At 43.6% G+C, this 18154-nt stretch overlaps 1 long non-coding RNA gene across 3 annotated transcripts in view; it reads left to right on the top strand.

Moving 5' to 3' along the window:
* LOC143435092 (uncharacterized) overlaps positions 1–18154 on the top strand; it is a 74837-nt gene that overhangs the window by 55435 nt on the left and 1248 nt on the right. For all 3 annotated transcript variants that reach the window (XR_013105079.1, XR_013105080.1, XR_013105078.1), the window contains one exon: positions 17002–17203. This is a non-coding gene — a long non-coding RNA (uncharacterized LOC143435092). The remainder of the gene's footprint in view (positions 1–17001; positions 17204–18154) is intronic.

The following is an 18154-nucleotide window of genomic DNA, read 5'->3' as shown; positions in this document are numbered from 1 at the left end:
CCTTCCATGGCTACAGTTCTCCTTTGTCATGATATCATGAAGTTGGCCAAGTTGATTTTGATCCTTATGATAGGCCTATAGTTTTCCTGACTTTGTGACAGTGGAGGTGAAGGCAGGGAGCCAAAGTGACGTGTGTGTCCCACAGAAGAAAGTGCCTCCAGCCAGGATCTAGGTAGACGCCGGCTAACGCTGTGAGCACCGACCGATTGTCAAGCACACCGATGATTAGCTTACAGGAACCCTCCGGTCTTGGCACTGCACCTTCTGATGGCAGCTAGGACGACTGCCCATCTTCAAAGGAAGCAAGATGCCGGAGATTGTCAGCCAGATGAGGTCCAGGGATGACTTCAGCAATGATGGGTTTAGTACCCTGTAATTAAGTGCCTGTCTGACTCAAAGGGCTTTACTGAGTCATCCTATTTGTCCCCTCAGCTGCTATTTACGGGCTTCCCAGTTGCTGACATTTTGGTCACACAACCAGCCTTGCCTGAAGCAGTGTCGCTCCTGGGGTGTTGAGAATAAATAGGGTGACAGGTGGCATAGGAGAGTCATCTTTAAGAATATTTAGTAGCTGGCTCTTTTTTTTTTTTTTTTAAACCCCACATGCTTAAAATACAAGTGCCCTAAAAGAAAATCCTAGAACCTTTTAGTAGGAAGCTCAGACTATTAAGGCTTCCTGGGAGTGCTGGCAAGGCAGAGGCTCTGCTCAGCATTATTGAAGTTGTGGAGGAAAGTTCTGGAAATGAGGGGATGATGACGCAAAAGCCAGGAGGCGTGGCTTATTTGTCGTTAGAAACAGGTATCAACGGCCTCCTTGGACGCCATGTTTGTCTGGGTCTATTTCTCACTAGAAGGCACGAACAGCCAACCTCTCAGAGGTCGAGGCAAGGAGTAAATATCGCCCAAGTAAAAGACATGATTCAAGAACGACGAATGAAGGTGTTGTTAGTGCTGAGGGAAGCATCCCGGAGCCAGCAGTCGTGGGAGCCACTGACAAGCTCAGGCCTATAGAGGTGGGGCTGTGGAGAGCTGCTAGGACCTGGAGAGGACTAGTTACAGAAGACTGCTTGGCTCAGATGGGGTCTTAGGTAGGGGGAATCAGCCATTGGCCACCCAGAGCGAGGGGGTGGGGATGATAACACCCCACTTTCTTTTTTCTTCCATTCTCTCATTTATAGCAATGCTTCCATTGGCTTGAACTCAAAAAAAAAAAAAAAAAAAAAAACCCAACCAAACAAACAAACAAAAAACAAAAAACCAAAAACCAAACCAAAACCAAAACAACACCAGAGACCAAGAAAACTCACATGGTGGTTTCCAGTAAGGTCAGTGTTAGATAGTAGGGTCAGTAGGGTGGAGGGCAGCTCTTCAGGCCACACAACAAGCGCCTAGGAAGTAGACTGTTACTATGTTAGGCTTAGATGAGGCCAGAAGATCTTGGAATCTTTAAGCCTATACTTATAATAAAATTATTATTCACAAGATAATTAATATTATGATGAAATCTGTGGATCACACAGCTTTAAATCCATACAACTGTGAACATTTGGAAGCACCCTTTTATGGTATGTCTTTCCTCAGTCTCCTGGTGAAAATTACTCCCAGGAGGCAAGACAAAGATGGTCCTTTCACACACAGTGTGAAAGCTGCGTGCATAGTCACAAAACTTAATGACAGGGACATGTCCTTAGATCTCATTGTTGTGCAAACATCATGGAATATCCTTACATAAAGCAAGATGGATTCACTGTTACCAGGCAATACAGTCTTAAGAGACCACTGATGTGTATGTGGTCTGCCACTGATTAAAACCAGTGAGTAGCGTGTGACTGAATCCAAGGGAAAGGCCAAGTTCAAGCTTGGCTTGCTTTCATTTAGATGAGTTTAATTTAAAGTTTGGAGGCCATACAGCTGAGCAGCTAGCTTTGGCACAGATCAACCCTACGGGACATAGTTGTCTGGATTACTTTTCAGGGCTTGAAGGTTGCTTTTGTTGGAAACCACTGACTTTGTTAGGGTGTGTGCGGGTGTCTTTCGATGTTAGCAGACCCAAAGCTCTGTCCTCACGTCATGAAGTTTCATTTGTCTGCTCAGATTCCCGATGTCTTTACCTCTCTCCAATCACCTTTCCCTGTGCCTGAAGTCACCCTACTTCTTCATCCTAGAGCTATCTTAAATGCTATCTAGGAAGATGGGTTGAGTCTTGCCCTTCTGTTGGGTGTTGGGCTGCTTGTGAATAAACTTTCCTTTTTGTGTTGTGAAGCTTGCCCTTTTGGCGACTGGCACACCACATGGCACATGAGACTGTTCCGGTTTGGTAACAACTGTATGTGGAAAGTATAGTTTAAAAAAAAAAAAAACCAAGTTGACTATGGGACTTCAGAGATACTCGGTGGTTAAGAACACTTGCTGCTGTTGCAGAGAACCCAGATTTGGTTCCCAGCTCCCACAGAGTACCTCAAAATCACCTGTAATTCCAAGATCCAGGGATCCAAACGTCCTCTTCTGGCCTCTGGCCACAGCATGCACCAGGTGCACACACAAACATGCAGGCAAAACCACTTATATACACAAGATAAAAAGAAATATTTAGAAAACCATCGACAAACTGAATTAATCAAGGAAGAGTTTCGCTTTTCACTTAGATTTATTCTACTCATTAAAACAAGTGTCTATTCAATAATTCACTCATCACACACCACTGTTCCCCAGCTCGGTGACTACGAAAGGGTCTGCAGTAATCTTGCCTTTCTCTAGGAACCCATGCCTTCCTTCCACCAGCTACCGTGGACGGGACTGACTGACAACAGGTAGGAGTAAAACGTCTCTCTGGAGAACTGATAGGTGATCAGACCCATACAAGAAGGGAAGGAAGTCAGTTGGAGGATGGGGGCGAGAGATGAGAAATGATAGGCTCCAGAGCCCCAAGGTTTCTCTGAAGAAGATGGAGAGAAGAACATCAGAGGTGCTTAGGAGAGCTGATTATGTTTTAATCTCATAGGGACTTGAGGCCTGCTGCAAGAAATGTGGATTTCGTTTTGATGGTGATTTTTCTGTAGAGAGAGATCAGGGCAGTTACAGCAGCTAAAAAGAGTTTAATTACTGGTATCTGACAGCGTGCCTCAAATTCACTCAGGAGATTTATTTAAAAGGCAGAGTTTTACAACCTCTTACTCAGAAAATTCTTAGTCGGCAAGGCCTAGGAGTCTACATTTTGGAATAGAGCCCTAGAGTGACCATTTAAATAGTTAGCATCACCCCCTAGTGGTACATATTTGAAATTGCAGATGAAGCAAATTTGCCCCAGTTTCCCCCATATATGTATATTTTATGTGTAAAAAAAAAAGTAATATTCTATATCTATAAGGACACTGGCTAAGTAATCTATCTTTAAGGGGTGAAGCTCCATCACCACTGATTATGTGGAGACAGCTCTCAGAAATATTAACACGAAAATGCGAACTTGGTAAATAGTAATTAATCGGTTATCATGATGTTAGAGAACAGTATTAGCCTTGAAACCACAGCCTGGTTGGTTATTAGGGTGCTATGAGATTACTGTAATTGTAACAGTGCAGGCAAGATCAAACAATACTGGCTTTTCCTAAATGTTGTATGATGTTCTCACGGACTCCTGCAGCTCAGCTCAAACCACCCATGACAGATGGACCCAGTCCCCCAGGGGTGTATATTTCCCTAGCCAGGCTAGAGCAAATTCTTGTTAGAATTCTAGTAGTTTGTCATTTGGAGTTGAAAACGTCTCCTTCAGAGCTTCAGCCCATACCAGTGCTCTTTTGTGGTTCCTGGGGCTCAGACATCTTCCTCCTCCCCTGGGGTTTTCAGCAGTAGGGCAGAGGTCAAGGGGAAGGAAGGGGGTGGAGCTCTATCTGGGAGCATGTACTGTTTCTGCAAGCAGGTGTTGCTGGTAGATAATTCTGGCTTTGCGCTGGGTTTGTTTGTTGGGTCTCAGAGTCTCTCGGAGTTCTCCTCACACACTGACCCCATGCTTTCCCTGATTCTGCACTGACCCACTTTTGAATTAGAAGATTATCTAGTCCAAATTGCTTTCATTCCAGATGAGGAAGCAGCTGTCGCAATTGCTAAAGTTCCATCACTGAGCAGCTGTCTGTCTGATACCCGGGATAACTTGGAATGGACCAATAGGACCCTCAGATCAACTTCTTTTCTGAGACTATCTTTCAACAGCTGTTTATTCCCCGCCCTCCCTCTGTAAGGGACCCCTCATCCCCTTCCCACTCGTTGTTTGTTCTTTTTTGTTGTTTGAATCTCTCCCTTTTCTTTTTAGCTAGCTGTTTAATACATGAAAAACTTGAGAAAAAGCAGGCTTTATTATTTTAAGAGAAACCCAAATGAAACCTCAGCCATCAAACCTTCACTAACTAAATTATGCAGTGTTTGTGCTACCTCCTGATTTGTTTTTTGTGGGTTAAGCCTCTCAAAGGGAAAAAAAGGCTTATTTGTTGCAACCTGAAGGCGAAAGACTGGGCAGGAGGAGAAAACAAGAGGAAAGCTAAACCGAAGGATCGGATCGCATATCCAGTGAAAGGAATACGAAATGCGAATCTGGACATGCCCACATGTATTTTTCCATTTGGAAACAAACCGGGTTACACCTGGTGTATTTACTTATTGTCTCCTCTAAATCCTCCTGCCCTTGGGGGCAAGTGCTCTGCAAGAGACGCTAGCCTGCCCTCTAGTGGATGCCGAGGACATGCACTCGTATCCTAAGGCTGCAGCTTGACTGTCCACGGAGAGAAGCTGGGGAAAGTCACTCTGAGAGGGAACGCGTGAGCAACTCTCCTGTAAATGCAGTAGATGGAGACACACACTGAAAGACAGGATCTCCGTGAGCCTCGCTTTCGTTTGCTCTGAGAAACTGTTCAGTACGGAATTGTCAAAGATAGATGTGAATTTAATGTATGTATGATGCTTCATGCTTCCTGTGTTTAATTTGTAAAACAAAACAAAAAAATCCCCTAATGTGAAGATTTTAAGTACAAGTGATAACTAAATGTGCTGACCTTTCACATTATTAATTTGTGCAGAGCTTTAGCACAGGAGGAAACAGGGCTACAGAAGTTAGGGAGGCCCAGATCCCATTCTTTGGGAAATTACCCTCTGATGGGAAGGAACACAGATTTGCACATGGTTACAATACATGGCAGAGGTACAGCCAGAGAGGGGAAGTGTATGCCGACATCTTATTTAATATTTATCACGAAGGTCTTTTGTATTGTAAATTAGTAAGTACATCTATATTCTGTTATATGAGAAGAATCCTGTAACAATAAATTTCTGTGGCTTGCAACAAAGACCTTCCTACATAGGAGGGGAGGGTTCAGAAAGACCAAGTCATTTGCTCTAGTTGAGCAGCAGGGAAATGTCATCCCTGGGATTCAAATTTGGCTGTCTGCTTTTACGTCAGTTTAGTGAACTTTGACAGAGCTACACCGAGAGCCTACCAGGTAGCAGCTTTGTGCTGGAGATGTGAAGAGGAAGATGCCACTACTAGTCTTAGGGTTAGTGTCCTGCAGGGAACTAGACTGTGAAGAAATAATTGCACTCGGTTGTGACAGATGAGGGGTGGACATACGCAGATTTGACCTCTGGAGCCCAGCAGCAGGCTGCTTGTCACGCGATCCTGATAACTGACTGAGTGACTGATTAGAAATTTGTAACTTGGCCTAAGGCAATCATATTTAAAATAGATCTAACAATGAGTATCTGCCGAGGAGGAGGAGGGAAGACCATCAATGGATCCAGCTGGATGTATCAGAGACAGCAGCCAGCAAGAGAAACTCAGAAAAGTCCAGAACCAAAGTGGCAAGCAAGAAAGCTGTTGTGCCGGTCTATGCATGGCATCCCTGCACTTGGGAGACAGTGGCAGGAGCGTAAGGTCATCTTCAGCTACATAGAACACTGGGGATCAATGTTGGGCTACATATAAAAAAAAAGCAAAATGAAAATAAGTGGCAGGAGCAGCTGAGCTGGTGGGGGGGGGAGGCAGAGGTTAAAGAGCGTGGGCTGTGGGTGTGGCCCTCACATTCAGAGCTACTGTTGCCTCCCTATGGATGTGGCAGGCGCTACAGAGCAGGCGCATGAATACCTGCCCAGATGTAATCTGTGCTTTCTTATCGCTGCTCTCCCCCCACCCCACCCCCATCCCCATCTCCCGCTAGTTTGAGAACCAAAGTCAAACACTGGAAGCTATTTATGGTTTCATTACTCTAAACAAGTTTCACTCACCTGCACCGGATGTGGTTGATGACATGGGTGGGAGGTTCGTGGGCAGGAACTACCTCAGGATGTACTCTCACCCCTGATTGGATGTAGGTGAGGGAGTATTCATAGGCAGGAAATACATCTGGATTTTTGCTCATCTCTGATGGGAAATACAACAGCCTTGCAGGTTTGTCTTTTTAAGCCTCTGCAAGGTATGATTCATGGGAAACCCCGAAATGGACCTAGCTAGAGCCCATCCCTCTGGCCAGTATTTAATTAAAGACTGCTTAAGATTCGGTTTTAATCTGTGGTAGTGGTCTTATTCCCGACTGATGGGAGGAACAACAGCCACTAACCTCATTTGAGATCATTTGAGCCTGACCCTGATCCTTAACCTAAGACAGCCTCGCCGGGGGCTAATCCGTAATGGTAACGGTATGGAACATCCATAACCCCCAGCGTGTCTATAGTTAGGTAGTCAGGGGACAGTACAAAATTACAGGACATATACATAAACCTTTGTGGTATGTCTTTCTCATCAATGGAATGGGGAGGGGAGGTAATTTAAAAATTAAGATTTATTTTATCTTATGAGCGTCTTTATCTGCATGTATGTATGTGCACCACTTTTACCGCTGGTGCACAGGGAGTCCAGAAGAGGGCATCAGACTAGTTTGTGAGCCACTATGTGGGTGTCAGGGACTAAGCCAGTGTCCTCTGTAAGAGCAGGGAGTGATCTTAACCACTGAGCCTTCCCTGAGAGTTTAGTTTTGCCTGTATGATTCCATATAAGCCTGCTTTTTCTGTGTTGGCTTATTTAAGTCGTTTTCTTTGTATTCATTTTCAGAAAGACCTAGGAACCCTGTGATTCTACTGTGAAGTCCCTCTCAAAGGAATACGCACTTTTCCCTGTAATGATAATTAAAATGCTGTTTCTATATGAAAATAAACCTTGATCTTATGGACTTGCTAGCCAAAATCTGATATAACTTAGTAACAAAACACAAGGTTTCCCTCCTAGCTACGGGCACCGGACCAGCTGCATTCACTTTCCCCCATCCTAAAGGGAACACAGGGACAATCTGGAGAGGCATTGCGTTAAACTTTTGCCTCAACTTCCTTGTGTAGACCATATCCATCCCAGAATACATCCACACACATTTGTGTGCTGACTAATGAGGGGACATGTTCCGAAAATTGTGTGGCCAGACAATTTTCCCCTTTTTTCTTTTGTATGGGTGTTTTGCTTACATGTATGTCAGGGCACTATATGCACAAAGTACCTGTGTGGGTCAACAGAGGGTTCCAGATCCTTTGGGGCTGGAGTTACAGATGGTTGTTAACCAACATATGGGTGCTGGGATTCAAAGTGTCTCTCTCTCTCTCTCTCTCTCTCTCTCTCTGCCTGCTTCTCTGTATGTGTACCATGTGAATACAGGTACCCAAGAAGCCACAAAGGGCTGTCAGTTCTGGTACTGGAGTCACCAGTATTGTAAAGCACCTGATGGGAATGAGCCTGGGCCCTCCGAAAGAGCAGCAAATGCTGGTAACTGCCGAGCCATCTCTCAAACCCCCACAACATAGGAAATGTCTATGTTCGGTTCTGGGGCCAGAACCCAGGGTTTTGAATATTCTAGGTAAGAACTCTACTGTTAAGCCACGCCCCTAACCCTTGAGACGTCATGACTGCTACTGCGTCGCTGGGTTATGGGAATTTTTCAGTCCCATCATAATGTTATGGATCTATTTTCACAGATGTGGCCTGTCCTCAGATGAAATTTTATGTGACCCATGGGTTTAGTTTAATGTTTAATTTTTTAAACATTGTGGTAAAAGGAGCAAAACACAGAAGTCACTGTTTTACATTATTATGTGTACAATTTAGTAATGCGATCTGCATTACTATACAACAGATCTACCAAACATTTGCAAAATGCAAAACAGAAACTTTAAAGCCATTTAAAAACGACTCCTTTCTCTCCATACCCACTCCCTGGTAGCCAACATTCTCTTTCCTGTTTCTGTGAATTTGATTACTTTAGATACTTCAGGTAAATAGTATCTTGCAACATCTAACTTTTTGTGTCTGTCTTGCTTTATCTAACATAATATCTTCAGTGTGCTATGTCATAGCGTGGGACAGGAATTCCTTTTCTTTTGTGTCTAGTATTCCATTGTTTGTAAATATCGTTTTTTGTATTCGTCTGTTAGTGCCACCTACTGGCTAACGTGAGTACTGCTGCTCTGCCTAGGTGCTCTGGGTCATAGATGGCAGTTAAATTAGAATTTCTTGACTTCCAGACTAGTTTCTTTAAAAAAAATTTAGAAACTTTTACTTACTTATTTGTTTTGTGCACGTGTTTGTGAGTGTATGTGTGTGTGTGAGTGTGTATGTGTATGTGAGCATGTGTGTATGTGAGTGTATGTATGTATGTATTATGTGTGTGTGAGTGTGAATATGTATGAATGTGTGTGAGTGTGTATATGTGAGTGTGTGAGTGTGTGTGGGTGTGTGTATGTGAATGTGTATGTGAGTGTGTGTTTGTGTTTGTGGGTGTGTGTATGTGAGTGTGTGTGTGTGTGTGTGTGTAGGAGTTCACACAACACATGTGTACAAGTCAGAGGACAACTTGTACGAGTTGATTTTCTTCTTCCACCATGAAGATCTTGGGGATTAAGCTCAGGATATCAGCCATGGCTGCCAGCACCTCTGTAGGTTTTATATTATTTTTATATTCTCATGAAAAGTGTCAACTGTTTCCCTTTCTCCATGTTTCCCTGGGCAGACATGGGCAATGCATGAGGAGCAGGTTTGTAGATCATGGAGTGTGCTTGATTGGTAGCGATAACAGCGGCACTGTCTGGGAAGCATCCACAGACCGAGTGCGGGGGAAGAATGAAAGGAAGGGAACGGGTGGCTCACCTGCAGAGGTCTTGAAGCACGTGTGTGTGTGTGTGTGTGTGTGTGTGTGTGTGTGTGTGAGAGAGAGAGAGAGAGAGAGAGAGAGAGAGGGAAGGAGGGAGAGAGAGAGGGAAGGAGGGAGAGAGAAAGGAGAGAGGGAGGAAGGGAGGGAGGTGGGGCGTGGGAGGGAAGGAGACAGAGACAGTCAGAGAGAGAGGGAGAGGGAATGAGAGAGACTTCTGGTACAGCTTGCTGTGGATGAGATGGGGCTGGTGGCCCCTTCTGACTCAACCAGGGATTCATGGTCGTCGCTGGAGTCGGTAGACTGCAGGAGCAGAGCAGCCTGCAAGTTGAGCAAGAATTTAGAAATACAATTGTTAGAATCATGCTATGCTTTCTGACAGTGGCATGATATGTACCTAACATATTCTAGAAATACTAAAATATAATCTGAAAAAGCCAGTGGCCAGCGCTCTTTCCTTATAGCTGCTGGGCACTGCCTGAAGGGTGGGTATAAATTGGTCAAGGCTTCCAAGAGTCCATTTGAAGAAAGAAAAGAGGAGGGAAAAAGAGAAGAGAGAATGGAGAAAAGGTAAAAATGACTAGTTGTGGTGGTTTGAATATGCTTGGCCCAGGGAGTGGCACTATTAGGAGGTGTGGCCTTGTTGGGGTAGGTGTGGCCTTGTCGGAGTAGGTGTGTCACTGTGGGTGTGGGCTTTAAGACCCTCGTCCTAGCTTCCTGGGAGCCAGTATTCTCTTAGCATCCTTCAGATGAAGATGTAAAACTCTCAGCTCCTCCTGGACCATACCTGCCTGGATGTTGCCATGCTCCTGCCTTGATAATGGACTGAACCTCTGAACCTGTAAGCGAGCACCAGTTAAATGTTGTCTTTATAAGAGCTGCCTTGGTCATGGTGTCTGTTCACAGCGTGAAACCCTAACTGAGACACCAGGAAAGCAAACACTTCTAGAATGGGTTTTATTGTCAAGTAATTACCAAAGAAAAAAGTCTTCTAAAAATACAAAGCCCGAATTTCCCTTTTTCCTTTTCTTTTCTTCCCATAAAACTCTGTTCATTTCATATTAAAAACAAAATATATTTCCTTTCTCTGAATACTCTATAATCATATAGGAATGTGTATCATCTCCTCCCTACAATTTTGAGAATATTTTCAAAGATGGTGACATATTCTGCCTCTTTAAGCACAAAACAACTCAATTTTGGAACGGCTGAGTGACAGCAGCCTGAGTTCTGAAGTGAGGCTGTTCGCCTCAGTACTTGTTGGAAATGTCATTAGGAAACCAACATATAGTGGGTTGTTATGGCAACCAGAACACCAGCGTTTATAACATCACTGTAATTAATGTTATCCAAACGTTATTAATCTTTCAGCATCACTCATATTCTCGGAAGGAGCAGAAAGTCTGGTTCTCCACGGAGTTTTCAACAGCGTAATCCATTGCGGCTCTCCTCCTCACTGTATTAGCTTTAAATGGGTCCTATTCTGACTTTGCCTTAGTGAAATTAGCTATTGTTTCTACTCCTGTTCCCATTCATTTTGGCTGCCTTTTTTTTTTTTTTTTTTGAGATAGAACTTGAAATAAAATGAGAAAAGAGGGATTATAGCTAAGATACAGAATGCGGTCTAAGGAGGAAAGGATTTATACATTTAAGTGTGAAAACTCTGAGAAAAATATTAAAGCATTTTGTGCATGGACTTTTAGTATGAGCTCACATTTGCATAACACTTAGAATTTTAAAGTGGCCTCATGCACGGTATTAGCATAGCATTATTTAACACAGGATCCCAAGAAAGCGATAGATGTTCTGACAAAACAGACCTCCATAGCTCAACACCACCCGTAAAAACAATCAGATTTTAAAAACAGACAAGGGACTTGAGTGGACGTTTGACAGTGACGTGCAGATGCCTGACAAACATGAGAAGATGCTGAACACTGTTAATCACTGGAGAAATACAAATCAAGGTTGCAATGAGATATTATATCACATCCGTTAGGGCAGCTACTGTTTAAAAACCAGAAAACAAAACAAAACAAGTGTTGGCAGGGATATGAAGAAATTGAACCATTTTGGGCCCCACTGATAGGAATTGAAAATGGTGCAGCCATAGAAAACAGCGTGGAGGTTCCACCTGAGCTGTCAATGCCGTGTGTGGGCATAGATCCAGAATAATCAAAAGCAGTGTTTCAGAGAGAGATTTCTGTATCCGTGTTCATACAGTGCTAGTCACAACAGCCAAGAGGTGGAAGCAACCCAAATGTCCATCAACAGAAGAATGCATAATCAAAATGTGGCACACGCATACGTCAGGATACCACTTACCTTCAGTAAGAATAACTGTGCCTCATGCTACAAATTGGAACTGTGAAGACATTATGTAAAGTAAAACAAGCTATTTACAAAAGGCAGGTGCTGTACTGCATGACAGTATACATATTATATATGCATATAATGTATACACATATGTGTATATAATGTATAATAGGGTAAAGTTTGTGTCCTTTTCTCCCCATAACTTACTACTCTTTCCTTTAAAAAGTGAGTCAATTCTCCTCCCCTCACCCCTGCCTTGAGTGTGGGTTGAATTTAGGGACTGGCTTCTAATCAGTGCAGCCAGTAACTACAGGTGAGTCTTCCGTGAAGGTCATGCAAACTATTGCTGCTTTGCTTTGTCTTTATTTGGTGGGGGGGTGGGTTGAGAAGTGGACCCTCCAGCCCCACCTAAGACTTCAGATGACTATACATGGTTCACAACTTCACTGTAACCTCATGAGACACTCAGAACTGAGATCACCCAGCTCATCTGGGTGACAGCCCAGAGGAACTGAGAACGGGAAATGGTTACCACTGTTTAAAACTGCTAAGTTTGGGAATGATTTAGCACACAGTACTAGATCACTAACAAGCATGTCCTCATGTGAAGAATGTAGGTCCCTGGGGAGTTGGGAGAGCTTCCTATACGCACTTGTTTGGTGAAGTCTTCGTGGCCTGCTATCAGTTCTGAACACTGGCTCCAGGTCAGAACGAGATCTTCTTGTAGATTACCTGCAAGTCTTCCTGGGCTCACAGACTCTCTGGGAACTGGCTGCCTTGCAGAGGGCTGCTACGTTTTCTTTGAGTTTCTTTATCATCTCTCTTTTTGTGGTGTTGAGACTATGAATGCCCATGGGGTAGTCTCATTGAAAATTCAGTCCCATACAAACCAGCAGGTTCAGATTCCAGGGGTCACATCCCAGTATCATGCTATATTCAGAGAAAGTTTTTATTCACCTTTGTGCCGCCAAAGAGCATAATAGCAATGCATCTGGGAAGCAGCCAAAAGGCCAGCGAGAAAGGAAAACTCAGCATCCCCTGGAAGACAGGGGGATCCATTCAGGACTGTCATTTGGGAGTAGCTTGGTTGGAATATTCATATATATATATTCTCCTAAGTGTAGAATTTAAGCTGAAAATTCTGAACAGCAAGAAATCTTCACCAACCAAGCTGGGAAAAGCCTATATATAAAATCTTAAAAACACCAATGAACCAATCAAATGTATTTGCCAGGCAAGCACCCCAGCACCAAGCTGCATCCCCAGCCCTACATGTAGTCTGTCACTCCTTTAAAAATGTCCATTCATTCATTTCAAGTGAGCTAACTAGCTTATATTTATGAATGATTTGGGTGGAAATAGGAATTTCATGTATTTGTATAAAATTAGGATTTTTTTTTTAAAAACCAAGTTTTGCAAATGACATCATTAGAAAGAAGACATTGACGTGTAAACTTATCATGGTCGTGTGTAGTGCCTGAGAGCTGAGGCCACAACCTAGACTTTTCCTGATCCTACTATGCTCCTTTTCTGTAACACTGGAGACGTGTAAGCTTCATTCCAGGAATGCGTGCACTTCTGGTCCAGGAGTTCAAGTCCTACGTCTCATCCCAGTGTTCTTTTACATGCCACCATGTTGCTTTCCTACTAGACAAGGCATTTCATATGGCTCTTGAGATAAAATTTTGAATAAGTAGCCCCTCCCCAACACACACATGTGTAGCAGATGTGTAGCTCTGTCTCCACGTGGGTCCTGAACAACTGGAGCAGGGGCTATCCCAAAAGCTGTTGCCTGTGGAATCTATTCCCCTAACCCAGTCACCTTGTCTGGTCTCAGTGGGAGAGGATGTGCCTAGCCCTGCAGAGACTTGATGTGCAGGGAGGGGAGAGATCCAGGAGAGGACTCCATTCTCTCAGAGGAGAAAGGGCAAGGAAGGAGGAAGGGACTGTGGGAGGAGGGGACAGGGCGGCAGGCAGCAATCAGGAGGTAAAGGGAATAATTTTTTTTTTTTTTTGAATAAGGTCCTCATGTAGAAGTCCTCACCTTGCCATTGAGAAAAAAAAAAACATTAATTACATATGTGTCTCTAGGAGAAGATGACACGTTTTTGCTTTTCTTTATTATTTTTTAAGTGCATATGTATATATCTGTATGAGTGTACGTCACATGTATGGGGTGCTAGAAGAGAATTTTCAGGTCCCTTGTGATGAGTTCCCAGTGTGTGGGTGCTGAGAACCAAACTCCGGTCCTCTCCAAGAGCAGTAAGTGCTCTTAGCCACTGAGCCATCTCTCAAGACCTAGACCTCAGGTTTTAAATGAGATGGTAATTTAATGATCCCCGGTAGGCCACTAAATTATTTAGTGATCTATTTGGGATCTATTTAATTAACGATCTATTAAATTATTTAATAATTTAATGATCCTCAGTGGGTCGTTGCATTATTGAAGAAATAAAGCTGAGTAAGAGCAAAAGTACAGAAGAACGTCTCACTTTTGTTTGCACATGAAGTTTTCTGAGTGCTTTCATACACAGCAGCCCAGGGAGCCTCTGTGTCCTGGTGCTCTTTAGCCATGCAGGGCTGGTTGTGGGTGAAACAGCCACTTCTAAGCCAGCCTCAGTATACTGCAGCCAACATTGCTGAGGGTGACTGGAAAGATAATTGAGTGACAAACAGGAGTTCTTGTTCCAGGTCCTCAAAGGCACACTGCTAAGTGGATGGCTTATGTTGGTGTCCCTCCTGCTTCCTGCCATCATCCCTGTCATAGGTCTCATGGGGATAGCTCTCCTGTCATCCCTGGATGTACTAGTATTCCTGAATTCTTCTTTAAACTAGATCTTGTTCTCCAGCCCAAACTTTTTCTTTACTCTGAAAATGCATTTATCTGTTTTAGGAAAAGTAGGGTTTATTTCCACTGGAAGGAAATCTGCTTCATACAAAAGAATGCCAACTGACAGAGAAGGAAAAATTGAATTAGGAAATGTCCATTTAGAACCTCCCAGTGACAAGTCGGATCTGCAAACAGTTGCCTGGGGAACAAACAGTATTTTTTGAGTTCGTCAATATATTCTAGCCCACTGTAGAGGGAACCTTTTGGCTTTTACAGTTGGGTATGGGGCCAGCATTACGTCATCCATGAAGTGTTTCATGCTAACTATGCAAGTTTTAAGGAACCGAGTTTATATCCCTGGCATGTATGTTAAAAGCTAGGCACGGTGGTGCAATCACATAAAGCAGACATAGGGAGGAGAAGACAGGGTGATGCCTAGACCTTTCTGCCAGTCAGTCTAGCTGGGTTAGGGAGTTCCAGTTTAATTTGAGGTCTTATCTTGAAATAAATAATTCGGGGACTAGATAGATGGTTCAACAGTGAAGACCACTTGTTTTTGTAGAAGATCTAAGATCAGTTCCCAACACCACACTGGGCAGTTGAAAACCTCCTGAAACTTCAGTTCCAGGGTATCTGATGCCCTCATCCAGTCTCTATGGAAACCTAACTGCACATGGTACACAGACATTCACCGAGACATATATGAAAAGAGATAAAGTGAAGAGGGATGGATGGATGACCTCTGGTCTGCACACACATGTTCACAAACATGTACACTCATAACATTCTCCCTCACATAAAAATACTGGGAAACCAATACTGTGTCCATTATGAGATACAACAGAAAGAGCAGAACCAGTCGGTCATGGGTATTCCTTTTAAAACCCTGGACTCTAACCATCCCTATAGATCCAACTTCTGATTCACAAGGGGTTCAGGGAACAGGAAAAGGAAAAGCAGCACCCGTAAGATATGGGCAAATCTACAAGGTGACTCAGTTTGTAAAGTAACGGACTGAATTTCTTCCAAGATGAATGTCATTAAGGTAGAAACACTGGAGCCAGAAGTGGTAGTGCATACCATTAATCTCAGCACTTGGCAGGTTGAAGTAGGAAGATCGGGGTTTAAGGTTATCTTTGGCTGTGTTTGGAGTTCAAGACCAGCCTGGGTTATATGAGACTCCAATCTCAAAACAAAACAATACGCCCCGCCCCCCCCCAAAAAAAACCCCTCCTCGTCACCTAACAACATTTAGAAGGGTGTATATATATAATTTACGAATGATTGGCTTCTGGTTTACAAATAAAGTTCTATAAACTGTACTGATATATTTGAGACTAATGGAGATGTCTGAACATGGAATGGATTGACCGTTTTCATGGGCTTACTTTATTGTACTGTATCAATTATCAACTCACTACCTCATCTTCCTCTGCCATAGTGGACGGAGATGCGACTTTCTCTCTGCACTAAGTGCAATGCTAAATTTTGTCACTAGAGGGCACAAGAGCGACATCTTGAAGGAAGAGGCTTTTGGTTTTAGAGGCTTGTCTTTTCACTCCAGCTGTTTGATTGTGTGTGGGGTGTTTGTGGATCGGGGACGTCTGGTGGTATACCGCCTCAGCTTCATGTCTAGACGGCACACATATGTGCTAGTTTTGGAGTCCACAGATCACGAACACTGAGTGACTCCCAACAGCGATGCTTGCTTGTTCTGTTCCTGGCCGGTGCATTCCTTTCCTCAGGTCCTGGCTCTGGGGGCTCCTGGAGGGTTGATGCTTCTTGGCACCTGCAAGCTTGGCGCTAGAAACAATTGAGTCCATCCTTCAATGGGTTCATCCATGCTTTCTATACATTTTCTACGAGGCTGAACCCCACGCGTATGATCCCCTTTTCTAAGCTCGTGCTTGCTCAGGGTCTCCTCTGTGACCTCTGGCAACTCTGGAAGCACTCTTTACAGTCTCGTAGTTGACCCCTTTATGTATCTCTCTACATTATAAACTTTCTTTAGATGACGGTGTGCTTTCTGCCTGTCGATTGGGTGAAGACAGATGTAATCTGACAGTGGTGTTGTGGTCATCTGAAATATTCTGAGTTTTAGAAGATTTATGCTGAAAATCATTGATTTGACTGAATTTCTGATGGATGATGTGTGTCACCGAGAACTGGAGTTGAACCACTCACAACAAACTTCGCTGGTTATCCACTGTCGTTTGTACCTATCAGTAAAATGCTCACCGGCCCAGCATTAGTGAGTCCGATTGTGCCATATGACAAAGATGCTGAGGAGACGTCTAGCCCAGTGTGACCCCACAGATCAGGAATGTAAGGACTGGCTCAAGCTATCAAGTTGATACTTTACAGTATCAATGTATCAGTATCAGTTCATTTGAAAGTCTCCACTACCCAAAGTACAAATATTTTACTCAGGAAAAAAAAAAAAAAAAAACTGGTTTAAGGAAAAACATCAAAACCCAACCTTGTTCCTTCCCCACCTCCCCATCCATGTTGAACCCTAGCCCTCATTTATTCTAGGACTGAGGGTCTGACTTCCTTCTTGCTTTCTCAGGCATGCAGAACACCTTTGTTAATGTAAACCGACTGTCTGATATTTCAAACCTTTCATTCACTCTTTTCAATCCCGTGGTAGATGACACTTCTATACCTTTCTGTTGCCATTCGCTGTAGAAGTAAAAAGACCGGATGGACCTTCCAGCCTCTCTGAGTTCAAGCTGAGGATTCTGCCAGACGAATGCATCTGTACAGGGCTTGGTCTCAGAGGATGGAGCTGTATGGAGGGAGAGCCATGAGGAAACTGAGGAAGCCGTTGATGGTGGCAGTGTGGACGGCACCCTGGTGTCAGGAGGAGGTGATGCTTCGGATGCCTGCGGTGGGTCCAGCAATCTTGTCTCTGGTGTTTGGTGTTGGCAGTGTAAACCAAGTAAAATGTCCCCCAGCTGAAACATCAATTCTCTTCCTTTTCTCCTTCCTTCCTCTTCCCACTGCTTCTCTCTTCCATCTTTCCTCCCCTTCTCCTTCTGCTCTTCCATCTCCTCTTTTTCTTTCTTTCCTCTTTCCTTTCCCCTTCTTCATCCCTCCACTCCTCTTCTTTCCCTCCCACCTTCCTCTCCTCCATTTTCTTCTCTCATGTCCTTCTCTTCTTCCCATCTTTTCTTCCCCTTCAGATGTTTGTCGATGTCTCCTCTTTCTCCCTATGCACCCCTGCCATTTCTCCCTCCTCCTCTTCTTCCTCACCCAGATCCTACCTCTTCTTCCTTCTCCATTTCAGTCTCATTGTACAGCTCAGGTTGGACTAAATAGAACTCAGGATCCTCCCGCACTTATCTTTAAGTGCTGGGATTACAGGCGTGTCCTAACATGCCTGGCTAATGTCTTCTTAAGACCAATTCTCTGCGGTGAGATTGAGAATATTATTCTGTCAGTGTGAGTTCCATGTCCGATTTTCTGGGCCTCCTGGAAAGTATGTGGCTCACCAACTATCTTTCAGTAAAGCTCTCTGTTAATTACTCAGTCGATTAATATCTATTGCAGCTAAAAGTCCTTATAGATAGGTGTACTTGGTTTCCACTTTGTGATATCACTTTCCATAAAGTCTCATCATTTAAGGTTGTTTTCTCTTATATCTAGTAATAGAGAAGATTATTTTTCTTTCATATGGTATATTAGTTATATACAAAATAAATCCAATATATATGTATATATATATTATATATTACACGCACACACACACACACACACACACACACACACACACACACGATTTACTAGAATGGCTTACAAGCTGTGGTCCAGCTAGTCCGACAATGGCTTATCTATGAAA

Source organism: Arvicanthis niloticus, chromosome 19 (genome assembly GCF_011762505.2).
Source record: "Arvicanthis niloticus isolate mArvNil1 chromosome 19, mArvNil1.pat.X, whole genome shotgun sequence".
NCBI classification, from domain to species: domain Eukaryota; kingdom Metazoa; phylum Chordata; class Mammalia; order Rodentia; family Muridae; genus Arvicanthis; species Arvicanthis niloticus.
Note: the sequence above shows the minus strand (reverse complement) of the source record. Positions and strands in the feature narration are given on the sequence as shown.